Source organism: Ambystoma mexicanum, chromosome 2p (assembly GCF_040938575.1).
Source record: "Ambystoma mexicanum isolate Mex_15411 chromosome 2p, UKY_AmexF1_1, whole genome shotgun sequence".
Lineage (NCBI taxonomy): Eukaryota > Metazoa > Chordata > Amphibia > Caudata > Ambystomatidae > Ambystoma > Ambystoma mexicanum.
The window spans coordinates 1337574765-1337590462 of NC_090923.1; the positions used below are offsets into that span (position 1 = coordinate 1337574765).

The following is a 15698-nucleotide window of genomic DNA, read 5'->3' on the forward strand; positions in this document are numbered from 1 at the left end:
CATGGACTTCATAGCATAGCTATGCTTCGTAAGCTTTAGTTTTTGATAAACGGCCCCCTGCCTCATCTTTTCCTTATCGCTTAGATGTTATATATTTGGTTATTTATAACACGCTTTTATACCCAGAGGTTTCAAAGCGTGGGCCCGGGGATCGAACCGGTGTTGCTGCGCCGTCTTGCTTCCAAGGACGTTGCCCCTGAGCTATCCTCCCAAGATAAAACACACTGAAAGCAACCTCCATCCTGTCCCCAACATGTCATTTCACTGTCACATTCATTATATTGTAAACAAAGCATAGGAACTAAAGCTCTGATTCTTCCCCCAGACAAATATGATATGGTATATGGCATTTATAACGCGCCTATACACAAGTGTTTCAAGGCGTGACAGGGCGGGGGGGGGACAAAGGGAGGACAGACAACGATCAAACTAGGCCAGGTGTCATTCAGATCGCGCAAGTGCATGGGAAGGGGGGAAAGGAAAAGTGTGAGGGGGGGGAGGGAGAGGGGAAAGTGCAGTACATGGGAAGTGGAATAAATAACATAAATAAAACAGCCAGCTAGTGGCAAGTGCAGACAAGTGATGGAAAGGGGACTGAAGGGATACAGAAAACTGTCCCCATGTGCAGAGGTTGCCAGGGAGGCAGTGCAGGTCGGCAGTTGACAGGGCCTGGGCTAGAGATCAGAGAGGGTGGCCAGGTAACCAGTGCAATTTCAGTCAGGAATTCAGCAATGGAGGGGAGGAGAGAAAGCAGAAGCAAAGAGGAAGGTTTTGAGGTATTTCCGGAACCAGAGATGGTTCTCCTCAAGTTTCAGGAAGGCAGGAAGGCTGTTCCAGAGAGAGGCCCCTGCCGAAGAGAGTGATCTGCCACCAACTCGTTGCTTGGAGAAGCGACTGACCCTGAGGGAGTTGGAGGCATTTGTGTTGTGTTTAAGTTCCTGTGGCCCGATCCCAAAATCTAGGGCCCCTCCAAGATCTTTAATTGTGATCAGAGACTATTGTTTGCAGTGCTGGAAAGCAGGACCCTACTGCATATGTCATTTAAATTGATGCACTGGCTGCAGGGGCATCAGGGATACTGTGGAGCAGCATGCCCCAACTCCACTATCCCCACTGCTCCCCACTGGGCTCTTCTGTGATTATGTCCCTTGTGTTTGGTCTGGTGGCACAACAGTCCTTCTGTGGCGTTCGCTCTGCAGTGGAGTCAAGACAGCACAAGGGTGTCCATCCCACAAGGCCCCCTTGCTTTCCTTTCAAATCTTGCCTTTCAGCAGCAGCAGTCCCATTGGTGTGTTTGCCCATGGCTCCTTGAAGTCCAGACCCGGCCTTTAGGCCTCCATGAATACTTCATAGCGAGACACATTCTGCTTTCTTTTGGAATTCCCTGCAATTCTGGGCACTCTTCAAATCCTGCTTGCCAATAAGCTTTTTGAACCTGGCTTCACAATACATAGAAAATACAGTTGCGCGCTCTCTCTCTGCGCGGTGAAGCGCCTGAAGGACCCCTTGGCCCTGCCATTAGTGTGAAAAGCTGCACCATGATGACTAGAGAGAGAGGGGCTCATTTCGTCAGGGGCCCAAAGAGTGGACATTCAGGTATTCAACTGTCCAGGTCTGTCCCGCTCCCTCGTCATTCTGTGTGGACCTCTTAGTCACACAGAGACTTTTAGCACTACGCTAACAAATGTACAGATGACGCAAAGGTCCGTAGCACATACATGTTTTTGTCAACATAATGCTTGGCCTCATCATACCTTTTTAAAGAATCTGGTTGCGTGACACATCTGGAACAGATTGCAACCAGCGCCATGTTGGTGGAACTGTAGAGCATTGGTGGAGGGATGGGTGTGAAGGACCCTGGCAGGGATGTCGCGCCCAGGCGACTGTTTTGTTCGGTGCATGTCCTGAATACTGTATGATGCATAACATAGGCTGTACACGTTAGTGCTCTAAAATTATTGGCTTAGCAGGGGGAACGGGACTTGAACCCATGACTTCGTTTACAATGTTGTAAATGGGTCGTCCACCCGAGAGTAATACAACTCGAGTGAGTGCCACCACCACACCGTTTCCTGGGCCCCAAAGTTTTGTTTTAGGTCAGCAAACAAACTGAGGCGACCGGCCACAGAAAGCAGGAGCTTGCCGCAGGGGCCAACTAGCCCCTTTTTAGCATGGTCATTTTGATCCAGTCCGGGCTTTTTATTCAACAGCACTGTGCGTGTTTTTAGTTTCATTCTAAGCTTGCGGGTGACAGCAGTGCACATTGCTGCTGTCATAAAAGCCAATATGGGGCAAAGGGAACTACTGACATGGGCCTCGTCGTTAACTTTGGCCTGCCATTGAAGCCTCGCATTTCCTACAAGGGACTCGAAGGTTTTAAGATTTTGGACTTTTGGGGGAGAGGGGGGGGGCGAGGGAGGGGATTGGTCTATGTTGTTTGGCCTTTGTAAAGTGCTGATCTGCCACTCGCAAGGCCTTGTAGCAATCTGTTTGCAGCACTGCGACATTCTGGATTTCAATTAGACGGTAGTTTGTGCATTGCTTAACAAATGACAGCGCTTAAAATACATTTATGACGTGGGGACCCGCGGAAGAACATTGGCACGTCAGCCCGCCCATGTTGCCAGGGCACATGGTCTGCCACTAGCCAGCAGCCTGGCATCACAGTTCTCGGGTGCCAGGCTGCAGGGAGAACGGGGCAGAAACCCGAAGACGCCCCTTTATGATCAAGTCCTATGGAAACATTTGGAAATGCTACACAAAGGAGGCCCGTGGCTCAGAGGCCTACGGGGAAAACTCCAGAGTTCACTATAGGCCTGTCCATAAGTGTAGCCACTGTACAAGGTTGGTATCCGACAGAAAGGTGCTTGGATGAATGGTGCCCAAATATTAATAATCTTTCGCCAAAGCACTGGACATAGGAAATGTTTATATACAAAACTGGTGCGCGTTTACCAACCTTGCCTGGACTCAAACCGGTGACCTGACGATCACACACATACTTACAGTAGTGAGCACCTAAACACACTGAGCTACCTTGCCATGTTGGCCTACTACATTTATGTGGTGACTCGGGGTGAGAGCGGTTCCCTGAACTGGCATTGAAAGCTTGCCACTGCAGTTAGATTGTGCTCAGGTAGGTGTGTGTATCTGTAGGTTGTGAATGGGAGAAGTGCTCTGCACAGGATGCAGTGGAGTCATGCACAGCATTTTAGACCTGCCTGGTGGTCAGTGCGGCCCCAAACAAGAGAGTAAGTGGTAATTGGTGATGTATTGTTGGAGTACAGGGCAGCTCTATTAGATTTGCAACCCATCGGCGACCGGGGCATGGCACGGTGAGTGACCAGCGGCGTGAGAAGCCCGATGAATGCTTCCCAGGGATTGGAAGACCAGTCGGGCGTTAAGCACACACTATGGACCAGGGAGGATCTCCAGGTGTTGCCATGGGCAGGGCCATTTGGGCCCGAGGCACTGTTTTCTTGAAAGGAAATGTGTTGCGCAACAGAAACCGAAATTGAGATTGGATAAGCAGGAGCTAAAACCAGCTCCTGGGTATCCCGCGTTAACCAGTGACCAGGAGCTACCTCTGGAGAACCAGGAGCTAGTCCATAGCGCAATCTAGCTTCCACATGAGATGCAAACCCTACTAAAGACCCAACATGCTTTAAATGTTATATAAAAGTGTCCTAATGTTTATTTATAGTTTGTCCCAAATAAACAGTTAAATAACAGTTGTGTTTGTTGAGCATCATTTGGCCTGGGGAGCCAAAAGTCACTCCTGGCAACTGTTAGTGCCAAGCTAACGAGGCACTACTAGGCAACAAGCGGGCGCTAAATGGGACCCAGCTCCCCTCCATTCCGAACCTTGGTGCAATCTCTGCCAAATGTATCACAGCCTTATGCACACAACTCCCTTTCGGGGACTGACCAGGAACCAGTTAACCAAATGAACGATTAGAAAAATGTTATGAATGCCTCGTCTGCTGGTTGAAAATGCAGACCGTGCCTCGCAAATGGATGTTCTCCCAATGTTCGAAATAAGAATGAATCGCTTGTGGCATTGCACATTTTTGAGGCCCTTTGCAAGTCGAGGCACGGGACACTCAAAGCTCTTGATCAATCGCCTGGCTCTGCCTGCTGCGGGGGCAGCACTTGGAAGACGGTAGGCAGCAGCGAGGCCCAGACAGGAAAATACTTTCTTCTTGGCCTGGCAGCGATCTCAAAGCAGGAAGCCAAACGAGAAAAGCTGAGGAGGGTGCTTCCAGTGCCTCCCGATTTCAGTTGTTGAGGGTACCTTAACATCAGATAACCCAAAAGGGATCCCGAGGGGACTACACATTCTTTGGCACGCTGGATATTCTGGACTACAACTCCCATCAGCCCCAGGCTCCCTAGTAAATGGTGAGCACTTATGCAATCCACAGTTCAAACCATCTCAAATACTCTCTCCCTTTCATGACCCAGCTCCCTCCCTTAACAGGGAACCTCCAAATACTAAATGTCACTGTTAATGATTATTAGATTGATTATAGAGCACACTGCAAACTTAGGTGCCCCTTGGCGAAACATCATGAGGATAAGGTTACTAGAGGACTCCCTATTCTCTGGAGCTATAGCCAGTCCCAGTCTTCGATTTCTGCACAATGTGCATTCTGCTACTTGGCGTCCTGGCCTGGGTAATTTCAAATTAATAAAATCGACTTAAGCAAAATCAAAGCCCAGAACTGGAGTTGTTGTCTCTGCGGACATGGAGTCATCTGGTATCCTCTCTCTTGAGGAAAGCTTGGAGGGTGTAACATATCGCATGTTATGTTGTCAGCAGATAACGTTTGGGTGGAGGCTGACGCAGCAGCAGCAGCACGACGAGGAGTGTTGCAAATTCTCCTGGATCTGTTTGCAGGATGCTAGCACAGCATTGAGTAGGGAGTGTTTCAGAACTCCTGGAACATTTGAGAGGTGGCTCACACAGCAGCGAGTGTGCGAGATGGATACTGAAAGAGCAGAGTCTTTAAATCGGCTAATGCTCATTTACACCTGTTAATGAGACAGTGGCCCATGCCAAGATTATATGCAAATGACACCTGTTGTGCTTTGTAAATGCAGCACAGCATTTTTTGTTCTTCTTGATTTATTGACTTGTATACATGTTATGTGTAACCTGAGCTGAAAGACCTCTTGTATCTTCTGCGACCTGATAACCCTGGGTCTGGTGCGCAATATAAATAATAAACAAACAATAACAGATTTTTTTTTTTAGTTCAGCGCTTGCAGATTCAAACCCCAGTAGGATTGAGTGACCATGAGTACCATTGGGTAATCGCAGCATTGGCTGTTTACATCCTTGCAAAGCAGCAAGCACTACATTAAACGCGAGACACGATTTTTCTGCAGAACCACATTGAAGACCTCATGAAACTGTGTTTTGTCACTCCCATGCACTGGAGAGACACTGGCACAGCGTGCAGGAATTGTCGTACAACGAGTGTGTACTCTCGAGAAAGGGCATTGGTGTTTGTTTCAGGTGTCTTCAGTTCCGGTCCTCAAGAGCCAAATCCACTCCCATGTTTTCAGGATAGAAGCACAAAAACATTTCAATACAGCGACTCTAGGTTATCCTGAGCAAATGATGTGGGTGGGGCGTTACCTTAAAGGTTCTGTTTGGAGACCGTGTAAATCATTAAAGACGCATTGACCCACAGAAAGCAGGCATCTAAACTAAGTCAGTACAATTAATTTACGTCGCCGGGTATACCCCAGAAGACATAAAATGAAGAGCCCATGCTAACATCGGATCCAAGTGCACCCACTCAACATGTAGTTTGAATGAACTGACTTTTTGCCTTAACTTGCCACACGCCATCTTCATTTAATTAGAATCGATTTTGATGGCAACTAAGATTAGTCTATGAAACGGGGAAACTTGAAAGCTGCCATCAATTTATGTGATAGAAATCTCTTTCTCGCACCACGGGAATGTTTCATGGAGTGCTACTCATTTTGTTGGCATTGGGCAAGCACTTTGGTTTTTGGGGCATTTTTGTTGTGTTAATAACCGCCTGTGTCAAGTCACTCTCAAAAACACAAGGCAACAACCCACAATATTATAATCCCAGTTCGCCCATTTGCTCAACACTGCACCACTAACGGGAAAACAATTGTCTTAATAAGAGGGGGTGTAGTTTGTGCAAACTTTTTGGATTTAGCAAAGGCCTTTGACTCTATTGAACACCCTCTTCTGTGGAAAAACCTCCAAAGAATGGGCGTCACAATTCCCCTTCTGCAACTGCTTGTTTTCCTATATTCTATCACTAGGGCTTCGGTCATTGGCCGTTCTAGAGATGGGCCTACCGGCATGTGTTTGACCAATAACGGTGTGCGTCAGGGCTGCTCATTGGCTCTGTTGCTGTTATCTTTTTAGCAGATTTGTATGTTGGCGCCCACTCCAGTCAGGTTTAATTCCCCCACGCATTGATAGGATGATGTATCCTACCCTTCTATATGCAGACAATGACGTTTTATTGGATTTGACACCAAAGGGGTAAACCAATAGCTTTTATCTACGCAGCTGGCTATTTTGAAGCTAATGCATTCAAATTGAATTTAAAGAAAAGAACAATAGAGGTTTTCAGCACTAATAAAAAGTACAACTAGTCTATAAATAATGTTAATATTAACGTGGTCAATCATATTGCTATGTAGGCGTCTTGCTTTCGACTAAGTGCTCATGGTTTGCTCATTTAGATCCATGGGAAAACCACCTGCGGAAAAGCCTGAGTGGCTTAAAAAGATTTTTATCATAAATATGGTGGCTTCCGCTTTGATAAATGCATGCAGGTGTTGGGAGCAAAGGTTTTTTTTCTTGTTTTGCATGGCAGCGAAATTTGGGGCAGTCCAAACTGTATGGCCCTGGATCGGGTTTTGCATATCCATTTGAGGAAGCTGTTGGGTGTGAGTCCTAGCACAGTGGGGGCTTTCTCTTGTCTTTTTGAAGCTGGGCTTTTAAATATTGGTGTTCAAGCTGAACTTGGGTTTCTCCAGTATTTTCGCAAATTACACTCGAGCCCTTCGGAGAACCCGAACATCATGAATGTAATGGAAGAGCTAGCAAAAGCCGCCATCTATGTCATATACCTGTGGTACAAGGAAAAACTCCCTTTTGTGTAGAAAATGGGGGATAGACTTTGATGAGTTGAGAGGGGGAACTTGATGACTAAACAGCAGCTGAAAATGAAAGCAAGAAAGAACTTGATCTTGTTATAAATAGCAGGAACAATCTACGTTCACTGGGACATCTAATGGTGGCACATTGCACTCACTATGGGAATTTCTCAGTGGGCTTTATTCGCTCACTGGTTTATTGACTTATCATGGCTATAGTGAGATTTAACGTTTCACCATCAAGGGCACGATTGATGTGGCAATGCAATACTAAGCTTTGTACTTGTGGCGGTGGGCTGTAGAGGATTGAATTCATGTTGTATTCATCTGCACAAGACTTTTAGATTTGAGATGGCAATGGTTGAGAAGACATTTGATTGGTAACATTAGGTCCATTCTTGATGCAATTCATTTTGTCTTGTGTTGATGTACGTTTTGTTAATAATTTATGCGAGTATATAACCACCTCTTATGGATTTGCAAAGAAAATGTTAACCTAATTTTATTAGTTTCCACCATAATAGTTTGTATTGTATATTTTGCATTGTATTTTATTATCTTTAAAGGGTGTGAAACCGAAATATAAAGTATTTAAAAAAGAAAAACAAATAATATGCCTACCTTCTTTTAATAGAGAGCATAGTTGAACTAAACTGGCGGCTGCATATGTCACAGGCCATCCACTATCCAGCTCCAGGATTGAGTGTGCTGACCTTATGCTCATTAGTCAGTGGTATGCAGATGATGCCAACTGCTGCTAGAAGCTTTACCTAATCAATGCCTCCAACTTTGCATCGCTGGTTGGCGAACGCAGAAAGAGTACATGATTGCAAGCAGTATATAAGCAGGGTATGGAATCAGTTTTCGAACATCCACACCCAGACTTCTTATGCCTCATTTGCCCTACTTGCTCCCCAGTCTTTATCCTCACTCGTCAGTTCAATACATCTCATATGCAAATCTTCCTCAGCTCCCCTCTTACTCATCAACGCATGTACATTTTAGGACATTATCATTCTTCCTGCTCATGCTTCATCCTTGGCTTCTCATTCCTCCCCCTTGAGTCATCAGTCTTCACAACACATGCATCAGTCACCACTACTCTTTATCATTATACCTCCTCAGTCATCCATCCCCTCCTTGCTTGGCATTCCACATCCATGCTCATCATCCATCCATTTCCCCAGGCATCATTTCTCCTTGGGTATCTGTTGTGCTCATACCTTGAAGTTCCTCTTTACAATATATGCATCAGTTTCTACTACTCCTCCCGAGCCATCGTTCCTATTCCCCAGTCATAATTCCCACCCCCAGTTATCATTCCTTCTCCTTAGTCTCCATGAAACGCGTTTCAATTACATGTTAATGTTAAAGGATATTTGTACCGCGCACTATCGCCACCGGAGTGGTCCCCGGGTGCTCTGGCGGACGGGACAAAGGGGGGAAGGTTAAGCGTGTTAGTGGGACAATGTTTTGAGAAGAGCAAGAGAGCAAGAGAGCTGAGAAGTACTGTTGGCAGCTTCAGTTTGGTTAAGACCATTTGCCGAGCATATTGGTGTGGTATTTGGTTCAGAGTCTGTCATGTGCTGTTGTGTGTAGGTCTGTGTGGTGTGTTTGTTGCTGCTCTGTGGTGAAGTGCGTGCGGGATGCTGCGGTTTTAGTTGGTGTGGTTGTTTGGTTAGAGTGTGAGAGGTGTGTGAGGAGTGGTGAGGTTTTTAGTCATTTTTTTGGGGATGGTTAGTAGCCTTGTTGTTAAGAGAAATGCACGCTCATATTCTGTCTCCTTCCTGATTTAGCAAAGGTTGTTTTTCTTTCGGTGATTAGGTTTTAGCATAAGGCTGTCACATCTCTGTCATTATGTTAAGTCCACTACTTTTTGTGTTTGGCCACCCCTTTTATCCCAGTTTTTCGCTGCTGTAACCTACTCCTTTCGGATCTGTTTACTTGCGACCTATGTCCGTACCCTGTGCCTTTTCTAAGTCAGTAATGTTAATGGTAGTGTTAGGCTTGTTTGTTATTGTTCTGTCCTCATGGGGTTGTCCCTTACGTTTTGTTCTCCTAGCATCGTCTTTCTTGTTCTTCTAGGGGTTTCACTTAGTCGCTCATAGGTGTTGTCTGTGGCATCGTATATTCTGTCGGTCTATTTTTGTATTTCCCGTTTGTCATTTCAGTTTTCTTCGGAGGTGTGTAAGAGCCAGATTTTTAGAAGATTTCTGAATTTTAGATGGTCTTTGGTGTTTCTTTTTTCTTTTGAGAGGTTGTTCTAGGTTTTTGCTGCTAGTTGGAGAAAGATGAGCCCCCTAGTTTTTTCCTGGTGTACGGGTTTGGTTCATTGCTTGATCTGTGGAGTCTCGTTGGCTTGTAGATTTTCTTTTGTAGGAATTCTGCTCCCTGTCCGCTGATTGCTCTGTGTATTATGCACATTGTTTTGACCGTGAATCACAATACTATGCACAGTTGTAGCAATATAGCTAATTAATGTGAAGCGATTAAAATAAAAAAAGTCTGATGGTTGAGGAGAAATAAGGATGTCCTAAAATAGGTAGGCCAGTGTACATTTGTGGTTGTCCTCCTTTCTCCTCCTCTGACCTCACTCTGACTCACCAGTTCTAGGAGACATGAGGATGTCCTAATATGTACATTAGCGTGTCAATTTTAGGGCATCATCATTTCCCTCCTGATTCCTCTGTCCTTTTTCTCCCTCATCAGTCATCGTTCTTATTCCTAACACCTCGCTCCTCTGTACTCATTAGAAATAAGAATGACAACTGGCAAGTGAGAAGGATGACTAAGAAGTGAGAAGGAGAAATGAGGGCACCCTAAATTGGACACAAGCGTGTCCATTTTAGGACATCCTCAATTCTCCTTCCTTCACCTCTTTATCAGTAATATTCCTATTTCATCACGAGTTCACCCTAATGTCCCTAACATTAATATACTGCATTTCTAATGAGTAATTGAGTGACGATGAAGACTGAAGAGGACATGTTAATAGGGAACGGGAGAACTGAGGATGTCCTAAAACAGACCTGAACCAGAGTATTAGCATATTTATGTCTCAGGTGTTGGTTTGGTCAGTGTTTGCGTGGTTTGTGCATACAAACACTTTCTAAAGTCGCGTGAATAGTCATGGTCTCAAAGTCTGTGCCGGCCGGCCGCCACTCATGGAAGGCATAACAGACTTGATGTAATCATGCCGTGTGCAATTTATGTGACCCTGCTTTTTAGGCTGGCTGGAAGGAGCACCATCGCTAATCAGGATACTATCGTTCCTGGGATCCTATTTTGCGTTGACATGTCTCGGACATCCCAAAGTAGTGCAGTTTTTAAAACCTGTGTATTTTTTTCTTTTATTGTGCTATGGTTTATATACACAGTAAAACGGTTCACAAAATAAACATTTCCAGTAAACTTATGAAATCAATTAGATTCGGGCCTCGCAGTATATTTAAATGTACGATGCCAAGAGGATAATTGCCCCCACCCGGCAGCATCAGCCATTTTCTTGGGAGCTGAAATGACTTCCAGGCTATACGTTCACAACCGCTTTACACTGGGATGTGAGTCGGCTCACCTGCGGACCAAGGAGTGGACCATCTTTCCTTAACAAGAAACTTTGAATCACTGTTGTGGAGAGGTTGTGATTAAGGTGAGACATCTGTGCTTTACAATCTTTAATAAGATGGCGGCATTCTATCTAAAACAATTAGTCGTACTCTAAACATATACTTCGGCCTGACGTCATCCAGCAACCAATTGATGATTCCTTAATGATGTAAATTGGCAACTTAATTGATGAGCCTTTGTACACCCAGGTGCCTACAAAACTACGTTTTCCTTTGTATGTTCTTAGAAACATACCAGGCTGATATCTCAGCAGTTATGTGAGCTCTCTTAAGCCAATCAATTCATTGCCGCGCTGGCTTTGGCAACTCAAGCCCACACAACCCAATGACTGTGGCAATACCCTTGCTGTGCCAGAAAAATAACGGAGGGCTTAAGGCCAGCCATCTAGACTTACGGGGCTGTCAGAAGATTGACTAGTCCTCCAGGTTCTGGATCTTGCTATCCTCGTGCCTGTGCCATTTGAGTGCCCCTTTGATCAGATCCAGGCTCACTAGCTATAAATAAAGGCCAGCCTATATGTTTCTATGCTTTATGCTGTGCCAAATTGCCACCAAAGCAGTTTGAGTGTCTAAGCAGTTTTGATGATTAGCTGGAAAAAATATTTTACCGAACAAGGGCGAAGACCACCCTTCCTGCGCTGCACACGAGCACTTGTGAGGATGGGGATGGGTTTTGATAACTAGCTGGCTAGGTCTAACCAGCAAGATAGCGCAGCGGGTTAAGTGTGCATCCCAGATATCTGTGTTCAGGCTGCATGACACAGGCTCGAATTTCAGCTGAGTTGACTAGGCCTTTTTATCGATTAAAAAGTAAGCACCATTAAATGAGGCAATCATGACCTCTACAATGACAGCGCTCATTAATGCGAGGAGTCCACTGTTATGAAGTTGTCTTACTGTATGTAAATAGTTATGGCCATGCTTGACATTCATAGAGAGTAGTGTGTTTCATGTGTATGATGTCGTATAGTTCTATGTGGAATGTCGGTGTCGTGTAGTTATGAGCAGAATGTCATAGCTTGTCTGATGTCAGAGAATGTTTACTCTTAATGTTGGTTCTATAACAGTTTGTGTTGCCCAGCCAGGTGTAAGGTTGAGCAGGGGGTCTGTACTTCATGACTTGCAATAAAAGCTATTTTATTGCTGTTGGGTGCCTGCTCACCCCCTCACTCCACTCTTCCTCATCGTGGGGCGAGGGCAGGAGCCCCCCCAGCACCCCAGCCCAGCAGAGGAACCACGAGGAACACGGACAGGGCCTGCCTGACCCTGTCCCCACACGCCGCCTGACTCGCGCATGCCGGGCGCAGCGCGGCCTGAAACCGAGGCTGAGCCTCGTTAACATCAGCTGTAACCGCCGGCAGGCGGATCACGCCGGCGGCCAGCTCCAAGGCCACTCTAAGGCCTGTTGGGTGCCTGCTCACCCCCTCACTCCACTCTTCCTCATCGTGGGGCGAGGGCAGGAGCCCCCCCAGCACCCCAGCCCAGCAGAGGAACCACGAGGAACACGGACAGGGCCTGCCTGACCCTGTCCCCACACGCCGCCTGACTCGCGCATGCCGGGCGCAGCGCGGCCTGAAACCGAGGCTGAGCCTCGTTAACATCAGCTGTAACCGCCGGCAGGCGGATCACGCCGGCGGCCAGCTCCAAGGCCACTCTAAGGCCTGTTGGGTGCCTGTTCGGAGCCACAGGAGCCAGGGGCCAGGAACTCTGCCCTTACCGCTCCAGCCGCAGCAGCACACCTCGGATCAGGGGCAGGAGCTCTAGCCTCCTGAGCCGAGGAGCATCTCCAGCTACACACGGCTCGGCCGTGCGTCTGATCACCCTGCCTCACCGATTTTCCCTCAAGGGCTAGGGTTGCCATTGATCTCCAGTTGCTCGCCGATTGCTAAAGCGCAACGCTTCTTGGAATCGACTGACTCCGTCAGACTCTTCCGCCTGGCCCAGCAATGGCGGGCGCATCGCGGCACCAGAGCGAGGCTCTGGCCGCACGAATCAGCTGTTGACCTCCCCATTCATAATTAGCCCCTCCGCCGGCAGGCGGGAACGCCGGCCTCTCAACAAAGGCCCGCACTAAGGCCCCTGTTCGCCTCCGGAGCCTTGGAGCCAATGTCTACTCGGACCTCTAATCCATTGTGAGTAGAGGGGTTACCCTCAGTCTACACTACTGTGCTTTCTGGTATGTCTTCTGCTACTCCGCAATCACATACATTTAGACTCGGTTTTTCTTCACCTCGATAACTGTTTGCTACATACACTTATGCCGCCAACTCTGTTGCCTCTTTGCGTTACTGCCACCTCTCATTAGTTCAGTCACTTTCTGCCCCTAATGTGGTATGTCTCATGACTGATACTGGCTGTGCCCTTTGGTCGTTAACCAACCACTGCAACTGTGTTGTGCCTTATGGTCATTAACTGACCACTGCCATTGTGTTGTGCCTTATGGTCATTAACTGACCACTGCCATTGTGTTGTGCCTTATGGTCGTTAACCAACCACTGCCATTGTGTTGTGCCTTATGGTCTTTAACTGACCACTGCAATTGTGTTGTGCCTTATGGTCATTAACTGACCACTGCCATTGTGTTGTGCCTTATGGTCTTTAACTGACCACTGCAATTGTGTTGTGCCTTATGGTCATTAACTGACCACTGCCATTGTGTTGTGCCTTATGGTCGTTATCTGACCACTGCAATTGTGTCGTGCCTTATGGTCGCTAACTGACCACTGCAATTGTGTTGTGCCTTATGGTCATTAACTGACCACTGCCATTGTGTTGTGCCTTATGGTCATTAACTGACCACTGCCATTGTGTTGTGCCTTATGGTCTTTAACTGACCACTGCAATTGTGTTGTGCCTTATGGTCATTAACTGCCCACTGCCATTGTGTTGTGCCTTATGGTCGTTATCTGACCACGGCAATTGTGTCGTGCCTTATGGTCGCTAACTGACCACTGCAATTGTGTCGTGCCTTATGGTCATTAACTGACCAGTGCTACTGTGTAAATGTCATATGGTCGCCCTCGCTCTCCCTACCATACTACGCGCGCTTAGACTCTACCAGGTCAACATGCCCCCCACCAACAGTCTAACTACTGCAAACTCACCACTGTACTCTTTCAGTACACTACTGACCAGACTGCTGCCTACCCTTCTCATCCTTATACTGCACCCTGGCTGCACCGCACCATACCATACCACCACCTCTATTTACTACTCTTACTTGCATCTTACCTCAACTATGCCATCCCACACTCACCACACCAACCCTTATCTTAACATCCCAGCCCTCTGGATCCAGCACTTCGCCACCAGACCTTTACCTAACCTACCTTGCTCTATCTCCTTGAGAAATGCTAGACTTGGCTCGCGTCTCACCCACGCTTCCCATCACTCAGCTCACCGCATCAAACTGCCTCTCCCTCTGTCACCACCTACACTTTCACCTAATCTACCACCATCTTCCAACTCCCCTAACTTAAACAACATCAAAGGCGCGCTAATCAACGCCAGATCACTCCCGGCTCACGCCCTAGAAGTAGCTGACTTGATCCTCAACCTTGACCTCGACTTCTTAGCAATCACTGAAACCTGGCTCCACCCAGCTTCAGGTCCTCTTCTCTCCCTCGCTATCCCTCCTGACTACAACATTATCAGACATGACCGTAATTCCATCCAATCTAAAGGAGGTGGCATCGCCATCATCCACAAAAACGCTTTGAACTTCCACCTCTCAGCCACACATCACTCCTCCACTCTGGAAGCACTGACTGCTAAACTAGCTCTCACACCCAACCATTCTATCACCTTTCATCTACTCTACCGGCCACCCGGCCCACTATCTACCTTCGCGGAGGACCTCTCCAACATCTTCACACACAGCACCAAAGTTACCTCCCAGGTTATGATACTGGGGGATTTCAATTTAGGCCTCAACGACCCCAAGGACACCGCTGCTTCGTCTATTGACAACATCCTCACTAATGCTGGATTCACTCAGTTCCTAAACCAACCTACCCACAACAAGGGCAGAACCCTTGACTGGCTAGCCGCCCTCAACTGTCCCATCAACATCACCTCTAACCAACAGTGCGCCTGGACAGACCACAACTTAATTACATTCAATATTGAGTCCAAACCTATCAGCCTCCCTCACAACATTGCCCCGGCTATGGCCACCCGTAACAAACGCAACATTACCTGCGATAGACTCCTACCCCTCCTCCTTCCAGCTCTTAATGTTCTGGATCCATCATGCTCTGACCCTACGGCCCTGGTCGACACCTTCAACCGGGCCATGCTTACAGCCTTAGACACCATTGCACCCTCGAAACTGAGAAAATCTAAACCTCGAGCCCACCTAAACTCCTGGTTTACTCCCCATCTCAGAGCACTACGCAAAGAAAAACGAATTGCAGAATCCCACTGGAGAAGCAATCACTCTCTAGCTAACAAATCACGCGTACTCCTGGCCACCCTTAACTACAAGGAAGCTATATTCCAGGCAAAAAAAGACACATATAACAAACGCATCGAGCAAGCCAAATCTAACACCAAAGAATTGTTTAAAATTCTAAAAGAACTTGAAACTCCTGTTACCCCACCTGACACATGTACCAAAGATAGCACCTGGTGCTCCAAAATCCAAGAAGCTCTCCTAGGTAAGATTGCCACTCTCCAAATTAAAATTAACAACAAACAATCTAGCCTTCAATCCAACCCTCTACAGATCCCTATACCTACCACAAACCCCTCTATCACAGACTCTCTGACTCCTTTTAGCTTCTCTCCACTCTCCATTCTCGAAGTGGAAAAGATTATCACTAGCCTTAAACCGTCCAATTGTCAGGGTGACCTCTGTCCTGCACCTATTATCAAGGAAGCTGCTCACGACCTAGCACCTTTCATCACTACGCT

The 15698-nt window shown here is 47.0% G+C and overlaps 2 protein-coding genes across 4 annotated transcripts in view; one reads left to right on the forward strand and one right to left on the reverse strand.

Annotated features, from left to right (window-relative positions):
- Nucleotides 1–15698, reverse strand: part of SLC5A10 (solute carrier family 5 member 10) — a 1126075-nt gene that overhangs the window by 476338 nt on the left and 634039 nt on the right. The gene's annotated exons all lie outside the window — the stretch shown is intronic.
- Nucleotides 1–15698, forward strand: part of FAM83G (family with sequence similarity 83 member G) — a 185946-nt gene that overhangs the window by 2315 nt on the left and 167933 nt on the right. The gene's annotated exons all lie outside the window — the stretch shown is intronic.